The sequence below is a fragment of the Ptychodera flava genome, chromosome 3 (assembly GCF_041260155.1).
Source record: "Ptychodera flava strain L36383 chromosome 3, AS_Pfla_20210202, whole genome shotgun sequence".
NCBI classification, from domain to species: domain Eukaryota; kingdom Metazoa; phylum Hemichordata; class Enteropneusta; family Ptychoderidae; genus Ptychodera; species Ptychodera flava.
The window spans coordinates 27,684,336-27,699,871 of record NC_091930.1 but is presented as its reverse complement, the minus strand read 5'-3'; the positions used below and the strand labels follow the sequence as shown (position 1 = coordinate 27,699,871).

Genomic DNA, 15,536 nt, shown 5'->3' with positions numbered 1-15,536 from the left:
ATATATGCTGATATAACCTAACGATTACATTACGAAAGGCACGAACTCTATTATTCTATTATGACGTTTCATTTATGTCGACCCGGTTCCTTGACAAGATACTCACACACACTGTCGGCATTCTTCAATTCTAACGACGGAAATTGAAATGAGCGATAACTTTAAGACCTACATTTACAGATAATAGGCATTGTAAAATAAAGAGCTCGTTCCTGTCCATGTTTAATTATGTAGTCAATATATTAATGCATCAGAAACAAACAGATCTTTGATTTTAGACATTGTTGCACACGTTTACCCTATGCAGTTGTATTATCAATCAATTGTACTTACCGACAATTCTAAAGTTTAAAGCAGTGACGAAAGCGACTGATCGTTTTCCACGCAACTATTAAAGAACCTCACACGCGATCCGTTGGCAATTTTAACCAAAAAGACATGCTTAAAAATCCAGGCATCAATTGTGAAGTTATTACAACATTGTCCTCGGCACCAACAGAATCGTACAGTCTGAAAGTTCAGCGTTATTCCATACTCCAAAATGATCAACATCAGTAAAAAGCTGCCGCAGCTTATAGGAATAATATTGTATACTTACCGAGATTTACTGATGTTAAAAAACATAAAACTGTTAATTTCTCTATGATGGATGTGTTGCCGCTTATCTTAACGGTAGCCATGTCAAATATTTCCAACAATTAACCTAGACCTGAGTGACTGCAACTTTCATGAGAGCGGGACGAACCGTTTGTGCACTCCGACCGTACTTTAATAATCTCTCCTGGTCTACTGACGCCTTAGGCTATCACATATCTACGATGAAGCCGATAGAGGGCGCAAAGTGCGGCAACATGTTGCATTTTCATCGGTGAAATTGGCGATTGGATTTTAATCGAGGCAGGCGAGAAGTTAATCTCGGTCCGTAAAAGGCAATCATGAATACAAAAATGAAAGATTGCATTATATCCAAAAACAGCGAAGCTTTTATAACAGCCGACTATTGATTAAATGATTGTCTCTATCACTCCTATAATAAATTATAGTATCAGCGAACCAAACTCCATATGGATATTCCAAGGTTTCTAAATGTAGTTGATACTAAATATTATGTTTTTGTGCAATTTAACATTCATTTGAGAATATCGTGTTTGCGCTGGACCAGCGCTACTGATTGGCATCTCTTCTTAGTCAACGCATGCTTTTGAAGACCTGTTTCACAGTGGATAGCAGGAATGTTTCCAATTTATTGAATCAGGTTTTAATCAATAATTATTTCACAGATATAGAGTGATGGAATCTAAAAAGATGTGAGATGACGTTTTCGCAGAATTTTCCTGTTTTATGACAACCCTTTGAAATTATTTGGTTTCGAAAGTTTGAACTTTTGTTACTGTCGCTCCGAACTGAATTGGGAAGTACGGACGCGTTGAAATCTCGTCAATGGTACAGTCCGGATTATAAATTATGGCACACCTTATACTAGTTGTAGACCAAGCTTAGATATTGTTGATCAGAATAAATGTGGTAGGTATGTGCAAAAATTCCCATCACAGATGTGTGTCGGGATAAGTCGAGGTGATTTTCCCTTCATGAATAAATGAGTAAGAGAAGTTAAGGAAAGTGCAACAAACTGCCAAAAAAGGAGATAAAGAACATACCACTGCTATTCATTTTGGTATGGCGCCGTTGTCATTGTAGCAAACGTAAATATTTATCATCCTGTTTAATTTTTGCATCGAAAATAACATTTGCATGAGTGAGTACAATACCGTATAAGTTTCACGTACCAGCTAGTGTAGATGCCGCTGCCGATGACTGTGCTCAAGCAATGGTTGTTCGTTTCAAGGGACGCATGTGACCTTGAACAAACATGTCGCGACGTCGTTATATAGCTCCGTGATTCGATTTTAAAATGTGGATTACGACTCTTGTGTTCAGAGTCTATTATGCTTTGCTGGTCGAATTCCTCGGTGACCGCGCTGATTTCTGTCAACTCTACAGTGGCGCCGTGTGTCCCGAAGAAGTTGTTTGTTTGTTTGTTTGTTTGTTTGTTTATTCAGAAATGAATAGGTTGGAATTTTTCCCAAATTAATTTGTGCACATGTTTTGCAATTTTCTGAAAACGGACAGAATTTTCTTGATTCTCAACTCTGCAACCCAAAATAATATGGTTGCCAGTTCAGGAAATACTGTGAGAAAACTTTGATAATGTCGGCAGTTTTTTGTTCATCTGCCCCACTTCGACCTTATTGTAGGAATTCCTATCTTAGTGAGACCATTGAGTGAGGTCTCGTTTCATATTTTTATTAGGATGACAATGCGGCACGCACTTCAGTACTTAAGCTTATTAAATTCATCCATCTACATAATTGCAAACCATGTACTAATATGGCATGCAGTCCATATGTTTACCTAGTATCAAATAGGTGACTAGTTATATTTTGACCAATTATTGAAGTAGACCTGGTCAAGGAAACCGAGTTATTCATAGTTTGCTCTTGTATTGTGCGTGACTTATATTAAACCATACATGTTTGCGAAGACCAATTCAATAATTTGTTTCAGTAAAGCACATTTTCAGAGTTAGAGAAGAGTTTATTTGGCATCTTAAATGAGGTTCCAAAAAGATTTGAAGATAAAGACCATAAATAGAGGGTTTGCTTCCATAGTAAGAAATTATTATTAGTATATCTGTGAAAAATTACAATATAACAAGTCATGGGTCCCACACTATTCACAATACAATAGAGTGTGGGCCATATGTAAAAGCGTTGACGTATATGTAACCATTTCTGTAATGTTGCTTGGCCGTTGAGTTTTTAAAGGCAACTTATTGAACACTGAAGAGTTTTCGAGGAACGGTTGAGTCTTCGAGGAGGCTGAGATGGTTACTTTGATCCTCGTAGTAAAATGAGAAATTTTACAGAAGTGCTTCATTTTTTAAGCGCCTCCTTCTGGTATTAATTTATGAAAGTGCATGAAAAAGTATTGTGAGATAGTCTAAAACGATAAATTATTGAGGAAAAAATGTTGTAAGGAACCTTGCACCATGTTGTTATTGAATTCTTTTTACATCTAATTTGATTAATTATAAAAAAACGCATCTATCGTTTATGTATTTTGAACAGACAACCAACTTTACACTCTAAATCATCAAATTCCGTCACATTTGTTAAAATTTATGCAAAGTACTGCGAAACACTAATCAAGTATGTAAATCAGGCGAGAATGACAATTCATTAGTGTGAAAATGTTGTTGTATCTCCGATCACTTTCCTGCTTTAAATTGTCCTTTCCCATTTCTTCCCACCAGTCTGCCATTCATTAGTCATACTCGTCGAAACAAAATACAAAATCATTGCCGTGCACTTACCTGCCGTTAAGGTCATAAATACAAACAAATATTCTACACATATATTCGAGGTTATCCAAACTGGTTTCTTGGAAGTAACCATGATGTGTTGACTAATGTTGACTCGTAGAGTCGATGATTGAACGGTCCGCAAGTGAACACAGGCGCATTTGTATCTAGTCGAACTTCGATCACCATCCCTTGACTATAAAACACTGCTCACTCGCCCTTGACTGGAAGAACGACATGATCGAACACAGAGTGTATAAATATATATAGAGGGCGCTATATTTATCGACAAAAATACACATTGTGCATGAACAGCGAGTGTATTTATGTTTTACCTGGGGCAATATCATCAACTGAACATGTTGGACAGTTATTAATTAATTGAATACAGGCATAATTTCGTCACTTGAATCATAAAATCAGCAACCAAACATTAGGGATTTACTCGTCCCATGTATTAAAAATTTTCCAGCTAGTTGCATGATCGTCAGTACGTAACCGAAAAATATAAGTAGGTGAACGAGAAATTCTTACTCTTTTCAAAGTAAGTCAAGTACGTTACGAAATCGCTGTTGTCATGGTGACATACTATACTTTACGGCTACGATCAAAGCCTAATATAGTGACTCATTTCTCGCTAACCCCTAAACACAGTAACATTTTTGCATAATTATCAGTTTTTGATATATCGACTCTCGTGTCAGGAGCACCTCTATCATAAAAAAAGTTTTCCTTCTGCAATAAATCCCTGATAATTGTGACTTTATCAAGGTCCTGACAAGATATTGAATTGTGAGGGGTGGCTTTGCTGATTGATTGATTAATCAATAATTAAATTATAGAAGTAGGGTGTCATCGACTTGTCTGTCGTCGGGCAAGACTTTACTGATTCGTATGTATTTGAGTGCAGCGTTACAGGAATTGCATGCAAACTAAAAATTGATATTGTTTCTTGTCTTCAATACGTTTCAAGAGGTCGAGCCCCACTTTAAGTTCAAGCTGCGAGGCGCCCTACCACGTACACTGTGCCCCGCGAATAACTTCATACTAACGCTGTCGCTTATTGCACTTGGGTTCTGTATAATGACGTAAGTAGGTATCACCCTAATTATTGTTATGTCAACCATTCATTCATTATCTGTCCAAGATTGATGGACTGGTCCAAAATCGGTAGAGATTGTGAGTGTCATTCGGAAGTTATACATCGAGTGACAAATAGAGGGCGGTAGACTAAAGGCCTTCTATTGTTAATAGGTAGATAATTAAAGAGAGAGATAGTCATACAGAGAGATAGATAGATAGATAGATAGATAGATAGATAGATAGATAGATAGATAGATAGATAGATAGATAGATAGATAGATAGATAGATAGATAGATAGATAGATAGATAGATAGATAGATAGATAGATAGATAGATAGATAGATAGATAGATAGATAGATAGATAGATAGATAGATAGATAGATCGACAGACAGATTTATTTAGATAAATTCTTGCTAGGTAGATAGACAGACAGAAAACTGGATAAATAGATAGATAGATTGGTAGGTGGGTATTAGGCAAATTGCCTTTGTAAGTAGTTAATATAACAGTCTGACAGCTGACAACAGACAGACAGACCGATAGCAATAAATTTAAACTGACACAACCAAGCTGTAGATTGTAGTACTACTCTAAATCTTAATTACGAGATGGCAAACGTGACGTACACTGTGTCACAGGTCTCAGCCATCAGTGTACATTTACCACCAATTTATACAGTCTTTGATTGTTTCTTAAGATAAACAAATATCACGCCACGGAATAGCCTGTTCTCGAATCTTTACCAATAATTAATTTAACGTATAACGCTATTTCCTATTTCCTTCTCGTACGGCGATCTTGAAACAACCTTCACACGCCTTAAGCTTCGAGATGAAAGCTCTAAAAGAGAGGGCGTTAAGCATTTCGACCTTTTTAAGAACCACGGTCATCGCTGGTCAAAGCGAACGACGAAGCATGGCGCTACCTTACAATTGCAAGTTTCTTTAAATAAAAGGATTCACTTTAATTGTAAGGCAGTGCGGTGAGAATACGTATAAATTACAAATTTTACTATCGTGATATGCTACGAAATACATAATTGTGCACTGAAAATTAATGATGTGATAATAGAGTGACATTTAAGTATCTAAAAAACTTACTAAATGCAAATAAAATCACTTATAATACATCGAATTATAAACTCAAAGTTCTGCTACTCTTCCCTTTAAAATTGGCTAAAATCATTCAAATAAATGCGACATATATAATTGATAATGTTTGTTTAATTTTTGTGCAAGGTGAGGATGTGTTGAGAACTGGAAGGTGGTGGACGTTCATAAGGGTGAAGTTATTGTGTTGTGTATGCTAATATCATGGTCAAAGGCGCTAGGCTCAGGGTCGCCATAACAACGACCGATAGTTATCACCATACTGAGATCATAGCAACTTCTGTGTCAAAATGCGAGGCTCTTACTTCGTCAAAAATACAAAACAACCAAAGTAAAACATCAACAATAAAAATTCATCAAGCAACTTCAAAATTACCAAAATAAATGAGACAAACTACTTATGGCTACATCTCCAAAAATCAATTCCTCAGGCACTTCGGTAAAACTAAGGACAATTGTATCACTTACAGATCACTAGAACCGGCATTAATTGCCAACTGCATAGATCATACAACAACAAGATACACCAACACTTCATAATGAAAATAACAATAACACTTCAAAGAAAGAGAGATGCTTCGTTTGCATACAGTCAAGAGTAATAATCTAATTGCAAAAGGGTAGCTTCTATTGAGCCGGAAAATACATTCACCAAAACTGAGAGTCGTGCATCGTTATTTTGTTGTTGTCGAACCTTATGAGTGGGTGTATTTCAAAATGCCGAATCTTATCAATGTCATCTGTAACGTAATCAGTCCGTGTACTAAAACGCCACTAAACGGTGAACCACAAGCATCGTACGCATTGGCTGGTCGTACTTGTGTTCTAGTCTAACACTCTTTTCAAACTTCTTCAGCAATTTCTGTAGATAACCAGTCTCTCGTCTTAGACGCATGATGTTTGCACCAACATGTGAAAGTCACATTGCCCTCCTCGGAGGTCTATGTCTGCAACCCGCCTTCGCCTTCGTCGGTAAGGTTCACCTTCGTCCGCTGAAGTACATCTCCATGCACCAGTACGTGTAACTACAGAATCAACTGCACTTCTGTTTCAGTAGTACTTCAGGCAGTTTTGCCATATCTCGTACTCGTCGCTTGTTGATGTTACCAGATCTCAAGGATATATATTGGTGCGGCTTTAGTTTCCTCCGGATTCTCCACCAATTTTTTGCGCTCGCGGTTAGTAGAATGTTAGCTGAGGAATCTGTCTCTATCGCAATTCCTTCAGTTACTGGAGCTGCCTCACCTAAGATGTTGATTGAAGCTCCACTTATAGATCTAAACTTACATAACAACAAAATTATCATCATTATACAATGTTCATCGCGTGGAAATTTCCCGCCTGTCTTTGGTTGTTTCTTAAGATTAAAAAGATCACGCCATTGAGTATCCCGTTCTCGAATCTTTACATATAATTAATCGAAAATATGACTCTATCGCCTCTTTCCTTCTCTAACGGCGATGTTGAAACAACCTTCACACGCCATGACCACGCGAGAGACACTTCGAGAAGAACTTTCTAAAAGGTAGGGCGTTACATAGCATGAGGGCGTAATACATGCTACATACATAATTAGCACTGAACCATTAGGACTAACAGAAAAAGGAAACACAGGGCTAGAGAAGAGAAAAAGGAAGACTCGTCCCAAAAATCAGGTTTTATCATAGTAGTATTCTTTATTATCTTTTATTTGGCTATTCTTGAGACCTTTAGCTACGACGTGGCAACTGAAAGGTTTACACAGATTTATTTGCATATGAAGCAAATATGTAGAACTGGCAATCTGTACCTCGGACAACTTTGCAATCCAAAGAAGATGAAGTTCGACAATCGTGACTCCCGTTTCTGTTAATACATAAAAAATGTAAAATAAATTTTCTGCTTTTAAAATTCCATATTACATCATTTCAGTGTTTGAGTCATGTCACTAATATTTCTACTGAACGAGAAGAACCCCGACAGGCCATGATAAAAACAAAACGAAGCAAAAACAGATTTACAATTGGCTGCTGAGACGGGTCCGTCATATCGCAAAGAGGGTTAAGTAGCAAACGAATATGCAATAGAATCAATCAAACAATTTTATATGGAAAATATATGGCGACAGTAGCATGAGTTGTTAATGTAAAGAGGTTTGTTTTTAGATCTGAAACTGCCACTTTGAGTATTTGGTTTGCGCTTCACCAAACAAGCATCTTCGCCTTTTTTTATTTTCTGTAACACTTCTGTTACCATAGCCGAGCACCGTACGCATGCTGATGCTAGGTGTTCTTCTCGCCAACAATGCACGATCTCAGGCATTGGATTTCTGAAAATTATTTGATTTTCGTAAAGCAAAACGTCGCTTTTTCAGGCTAATGTACGTTCACTCCAATTAACACTGGTCTGGCGGCCAACGCCATGGCGTACGTCGCACTTTGTACCCTACTACGGCCTGCTCGATACAACCATTATTCAGTATGTTGTGAATGAATTAAGGTCAACTGCCTTTGCAGGGGCAGTGTTGCAACAATACTCTGTCTCCGCGTACGGCTAGATGGCAAATCTTTCTGGTTCATGTCTTTAGCGCAAATTGCAATCGCATCTAAGCTTTCTCAAAGTCGTATATGCACTGGAGCAGTGGCATTGAAAAGACTTAGGCCGCAAAGACAACCGTCGGGACAAAACAAACCAACGGTAACATCAGGACATTCCAGAGTAGTTAGAATCATGGAGATTAGCCCACTGAGGCAACACTGAAGGCTCAGAGAAGGTCGTTTCCACGATTAACGGAGCTTAGCCTTGCGTTTCAAAATAAGTTCAATGAACTCGTGATAACATCTTATGCCACGATCAGGGGTACTGGGATGGTGCTACCCTATGTGACCGTATTTTGAACTTAGTGATATGTTAAGCTAATGTGATAGAGACTACAAAAACCCGCAAACTCGTGTATTGTATTGCAATCGACGGTTATTAACACGCCGCCCTGGAAGATATCCAGAATCCACCACTTCGCCTTCGCTTCAAAAATGACGGCCATCTAGCGATACCGCGGTAAAAACGCTAAATTTTCAAACTAATATTAAGAGCCACTGTGTATTTTCTAATAAACTCATTTTCACGCCTACGACATTTTAGTGCCTGATGTACAAGGCAGTGGTATTTTTTTACGAATTTTCATCAGTTCTACGCATGAATTTTTTGATCGAAAAATTGATGCTTTGTAAAGTTTGGTCAAACATCCAATGTATTCACTTTTCCCCGGACGTTTTTTGATGAAAGTCATATGGTCAACCCGGTCAATGTAGTATCATTCGACTCTTAATGGTACGAAATGTGTCAAACTGTCATCCGACCCCTATCGACCCCTAGCGTTTTCACGTAATGGGGGCTTTCTTTCTGCCTACTTTTAGCGATTTTCTAAAATGTGGACGCCTTATGTAAACATAGCCAGGCCGTCAGGCCTGCAGTTGAGGACCGGGGCAGCAGGTCACCTCGACCCCTGTCCGTTTCGACCCAAGTAATTCACACCCTCTTGTCGTTGTTTGTGGTCAAATCAATCCCGGTGCCTTAGTCACTTCGACCTCAGTCAGTTTTCATGTTACATGTACCTGACAACGTTTTACTGAGTACATTATGCAACTTGTTTCTGTGAGAAAAACTGCTGGCTTCGCTACAACAATCCCGGGGCTGTGAACAATCTGATACTTGTGGGAGGCCTGGGGTACCCCGGCCCCATTGTCATTTACTGACTGGGGAACGTGTCTCACTGAAGTACGGATGGATAAAGCATGTCATTTACTGATTTTTGGAAATAAGGCATTCGTCATTATCGCAATTGCTTGCCATATGCGGCAAGATTGGATGAGCGAGGCCGGTCCGCTCGCCTGGTGTCTTGACGCCAAATGAGCCTATTTCCGGTTTAGGCGTTGGGCTTACAGCAATGCATTATAGGATATCTTCCAGGGCGGCGTGGAGTTATTATAAGTATTATAATATTATAAGTATATAATCACGACTCCATACAGGACAAATCTGCGCTTCAACATTTCCTTGGTGATATTAAAAGGTGTAACCTATAGGAGTGAGCAATTTGGCTTGCTTGTTTACGAAATCACATATCTGTTGCTATGCATCTTATGACACTCGAAAGGTCAAATTGATTGCGCGTCTCTATTGAGAGCCTTCCTCTTATCAAGTACATACCAGATCTACGATCTTCGGCCTGAGATACATCTAAGCGTACAAGGCTAAGGCATGTAAATTACACAGTTTCACAGAAATTTCGCTCTGACAGCACGGTACAAGGCTATGAATAGTCAAAACAGTCACAGTGTAGTAAATAGTCTTTGTGATCTTGAACCATGTATTGGAATGAGCATTTAGTCCAGTTAAATACTCTACAACCAATTGCACGTAGACATGTACGATCATGACAGATTAACCTTATTTATGCTTCTTTATTTCCTTATTTATTACTTGTTCTTGATTGGTCTGTCAGTCTGGCTGTCAGCCTATCATGCTCGACTGATCAATCATCTCAATTTGTTACAATATGTTAAAAATTGATGTAGACTTCGACTTTTGTAGCAATAAAATTAGTCATCGCAAATCGCCACATCAAATATATTTCATATAGGTTTAAATAAAAATCACACTGTACGACATCTTCACCTTTGAAGAGCTTTGCATAATTTGGGGAGTAATTTTAGACGACTGTGCAGGAGAACAACTAATACGAGTCCAGTGATTGCATGATTTATTTCCAACTTGGAGCTACCTTCCAATTTAGATTTCGTTTACCTTTAGAGTGATTTTACCTCTATTGTTTCCAAACCAAGCATAGTATGTTGACATTGAATGAAAAGCGAAAAATCATTAATTTGAGCCATTGCCTCAGTAACAATAAAAAGAAGGATAGTTTCAGGTCTGAGGTAAAACCATTGACGACAATCGTCATTTCGCAACTAAACGCATCATGGAAGTACAAAGTCTGAAACTTAAGAGTAGAGTGAGCCCTGCAAATAACTTCAACGTTCGATGTTTTGTCATCTAATTTCCAAGCTTGACACTACATAGATGTGCTGATCACATGATCTTGTCAGGTGACTGTGCTCATTACAATGTAGTCACGATGCTGATTAAAATGACGGTCCAAGAGTAGCCCATACTTGACACTGTTTCTCGTTAGCAGCGCAGCCAGCGGTTGAAAAGTGGGAGGGATTTTTTTCTTAAATCGCCCTACTACGGCAAATCAGACAGGAGTGAATCTCGGTTTCACATGTCTTAAGTTGCATAACTAGCATGACTAGACTGACTAAACCTTCAAAACGACAACATTTAGCGATTATGATTTAAAATTTTAAACCCACAAAGAGTCATTCTAACTACTTCAGCGTTTACAAAAATCATATATTCTTCCAAAAGTTCAAATGTTTTGTTTTTTTAAACCCCAAAAAACACTAGGTGAATTCAGTCTTGGAGGAAATAGTAATTAAGGATCACGGGAGCAAAGTTGAATGCCTATATCAAGGCACTTATAGGTAGATTTCGTCGCCTACAGTCTGCCTTATATCTATTTGGCCGTAACGAAAATTAATAAAAGGCTCCTTAATATTTCTAAACCAGTATTGGTAGCCCTTCCAAGCCATTTATTTTGACAATTCAATTGCAATTCCATAACATTCTTTCATTGTCAAATATCTATCATTATTCACCAATACTTAACAATACGCTTGCAAAGTGAAGTGTTTTCAAAGACCGTTTACTGCAACTCTAAATCTCTTCACAGGAGCCAGTCAAATGAAATGGCCGTAAAGTCAAGTAATATTTTAGCAGGATGGAGAAACCGCAGAATATGTACTATTGCTCATTTGTTTACTGAGCTAATCCATTTATTGAACAGACCTCCTCAATACTTAAGCTCACTAAGTCGGGCAGAAATGCTGAGTCCCAACAACGCAAACACGTCTAACTCTTCCGTAATCTTATTATCATTATTTTATCTGTTGTTGCAAAACAAACAAAAAATGTGACAAATCAACAATAGAAGTGAGTACATGTCGTTATATTGCTATTATGGGAACTAATAAAACAAATAGATAGTAAAATAATTGCACACAACTGTCAGATATTGTAGCGTAGAAACGACTGTTTGTCCATCACCTCGGTGAGGGGGCAATAATTTTCGTGCAAAAGGTCATGACTGGAATTACATGGGCCAAGCCCGTGTCAACATTTCGTGCGTTTTAAAATCAACCTCTCGTTGACCTGTATTACTGTGATAACAATCATGCTACAATCATTGGTCAAACGCTGTTTTTGATTAAAACAATATTCGAAAGAGATTTTTTTGTCGCACGGAGGCATTCCAACGTTTTTATTGTATCAGAAATTATCATTTTTATGCTTATTTGATATGTTTGTAGACATTTTTCCTACAGCAATAGGTTAGTTCACCCGTACTGTTGTGGATTACAAAACATACAAGAACTTACTTCTGTAATTTCTGAAAATAAACGGCTGGTGATGGCCACTTTTCAGTGATTGCATGCTTGTTCACAGAGCTTACCTTAAATATGTTTTGTATTCTATAAAAAATCACTGAATCTTCCCATCGTCTTTAAACATGCTGAAAAGGCGGTCAATAACAAAAGCAGACAGGAAAAAAGTTATAAAATCTACATCTAAATTAACAACTGCTATACGAAATATAAAAAAATGAAAAAAATCTTTCAGGGCGAGGTCAGCCATAGCAAACATCCAACCATCTACCGTGGTTCGTAACCGTTTTTAACTGGTATTTCCATTCCCATTAGTTAAAAAAGCTAACGCTTCTACACAATGGCCACTTTATATCCCTGTAAACACATCAATTATATGTAGACAACGAGAAGTGACAGGTTGTTTTCTCTTATGTTTGATAATATCATTTTTTTCCAGCAAGGTCGTACATGAAGGACAAATTAATGCCCAAAGATCTTTAACTCTTTGCAAGGGCATTTGTCGCCATAGGTGTTGAAAATGTCGAGTTACACGTATAAGAATTTAAAAACTGTTGCTAGGTAACGTGTCTTAACACTTGATATATACTGCGACTTGAACTGGTCAAGTCTGTTTGCGCGTCTCTTTCGAGTTTCCACCTCTGAGTTCCTTCTCCTACCTGTCGGCGTCCCAGCAATGTGATAAATACGCGGCTCTTAGGCGGTCTGAGCGCCAATACGTATAAATTATTTAGCTACGCAGTGACCTCTCTTTGGGTTCAACCGTTGCACAAAACTAGTAAACTGTATTTTAAAAAACCTTAACGAGAATACCAGACCTGGAATCTGATTGCCTGGTTCCCAAGTGACCGACAAGTCTTAATATCAAGTATAGGAAAGCTATAATTAGATTATTACTTAATGTATGTCATGATATGTTGGCTTCAAGTTATGGATGGATTGATGGATAAATGAATGAATGTTGAATGGAATGAATTTCATCGAGTTATTAATGAAGGAAGGGGGTGGCAGAAATATTACACTAATAGCCATTACAAACAGATAAAGGTCCAAGAAAGAGCACATCACGTGACTAATATTTATTTAGATCTTCAGAAATAGTCACACTAAACTGTTGTATTTATATTTTAAACTCTAACTCATATTTCTAAGATGGTGACATAATTATCACCAGTGAGGCACGACAATAATACATAACCTGTTTGAAAGAAATACTCACATTGTTATTGGCTAGAGTATCAAAGTAAAGAATTTTGCAAAGTGTACATCGATTATGTCCGATTGTTTTTCAGAAGGTGACAGGTGAAGCATTATGGTGAAAGAGAAAACAAGGATGATTTCAATGAAATCGAAAACAATGCGATAGAAAATGTGAATATTGAGATCAAAAAGATGTGTACATTTTTATTTCACTCATGTTGAAATGAGCTGAATACCAGTTAACACAGCGCAGTATCGTTAAATAGTCAGTTGACATGCAGTCACCGAAAGCCGGCTAGACCAGGAGTTGACCTCATTTCAAACACACAGCAATGGCTATAAAGTTCGCTGCAAATAAGAGCTATAAACCAATAAAAATCCCACGATTCAATAGAAGCACATTTTAAAAGTCAATATAAAGTGACATAACTGTACAATCTTTTTTTACAGAGTCTAGATTAATTGTACGTGTAAATTTTGACATTTTCAATTTTATACAATATAATTTATAGATATCAAAGCTATATACAAAATATATCTATGACACGTTATGAAACAAATATTAAACAATGTATTTGCCTTTCAATAGGAAAAAAACACAAGTTAAAAACAAACGATTTTAAAAAATGACGGTATCTGGTAAAATTTCCAGCAAATATTGTATAATCTTTTTCGAGCTTTTGTATTACTTTGTATACACCATTGGTCATATGAAAAGTGCTTTAACACTTGAATTGAAATCTATAACTGCAAACCGTAAAATCAAAGTATAGCGAAAAAATGTTTTGTCCAGGGAGGGGAGTGACTTTTGGCATCGGTGCTAATGTCAGGTGTTCGCCGGAGGCACTTGTAACGTGGCGTACTCAGTCCTCTCTACGGGTGTCAGGTTCTGCGGACGTGGTTCTAAATCTAAATCTGCGTACTGGATATGTCCCTCAGAAGAACCCTAAATACAAAAAACAAAAACAAAAATGAATAATTACGCCTCTCCCTCTTGTCAGGGTAAAAAGTACACAAGAAGAGATTCAAAAGCGTCTGTATTTTCAGAAAGAGGAAGCTACAAAATGCGTTATTTTGCAAGCTTCCTCTTTCGCTGATATCTTTGTCTAGTGCGAAGTCGCGATAAATATTTCAGTTATAGATTCCTGTTTTTAATTCTAATGGTCACCGTGTGTTACAGTTCGTGTCACCATATCAGGATATAATTTTTACTGTGTTCATGTTTCATTATCTTATGTTATTGAAGCACACCAAGCCTTCCATATAAACAAACGTACACAGGGCATGTTCGTCAAAACACACATTTGGAGGGAAAATGCGATCAGGAACAGTTTTTCGAAATTATTTACACTACTGCCGTGATCCCAGTGTGCAAACATGTCAATTACAGGTGCTTGCTTGCGGAAAACAATTAGTTCAGCTAGGACAATGCTAAGATCACATCTTACCACATTGTGTTCTCCCAGACTAACCAGTGATATTGCGCCATCTTCCTCCAGAGGTGCGCTTCTGTCAGCCTCCGTGTCCAAAATCGATGCGATTGACAAATTTGTTTCCTCTGTATTATGTTAAATTGAGTCAATGTGTAGGTTAATATAAATGACACGGGCATTTGCATCGATCGCTGTACATCCAAATCTCATAAATACAAGTACAAGAGCCACAGTCCTCGATCCTCCCATTAGTTCGTGCGCACTATCTACTTGAATGCTGATCGGTCCAGATTTTATATAAACGGTATTAAGCGTTAATATTCTATTTTGTTTATACTAATATATCAGGTGTGCCTATATATTTTGCATTGACATCAGATGTAATATAAACAAGCCTTAGTTGATTATCACGAAAATAATAATTGTTAGTTTCTCTTCCAGTTTATTGAATGCGAAAAAAATCACTACAAATTCACAACTTCATATTTAGGGATAACAAGTTTGAATCCAATTTGAGAACACGAAAAATTGTAAGATTACTACATTCGAGTCGTTTCCTCATCTTACCTGTTTCGCGTGTATTTGACACTCCATCACCCTGACCTTCATCAGATAACTGGTAATCGTTTTCAACTGCTTTGTTGGTACTGGGGCTGTTGATAAGGGTCGGCACAGTGTTATTACAAGTGTTACAACGTGTTCTCTGTATGTACGGTATTTTGCACTTTTAACAAAATATGGCGAAACGAAATGTGTGACTTACCTTTCTGTGGCTGTGTCTGGATAGGAAAGAGAAAAAATGATAAACAAATTAGCAAATCATTGGTAACAAGTTGAATGTATTATTTGAATATGAAGCCCC

The 15,536-nt window shown here is 37.5% G+C and overlaps 1 long non-coding RNA gene across 1 annotated transcript; it reads right to left on the bottom strand.

Annotated features, from left to right (window-relative positions):
* Positions 1-13,824: 13,824 nt before the first annotated feature.
* LOC139126010 (uncharacterized) lies at positions 13,825-15,329 on the bottom strand. Its single transcript, XR_011550433.1, has 3 exons — positions 15,242-15,329; positions 14,690-14,799; positions 13,825-14,187 (listed from the first exon to the last, which is right to left on the bottom strand). It is a non-coding gene; the product is annotated as an uncharacterized lncRNA (long non-coding RNA).
* Positions 15,330-15,536: the final 207 nt, after the last annotated feature.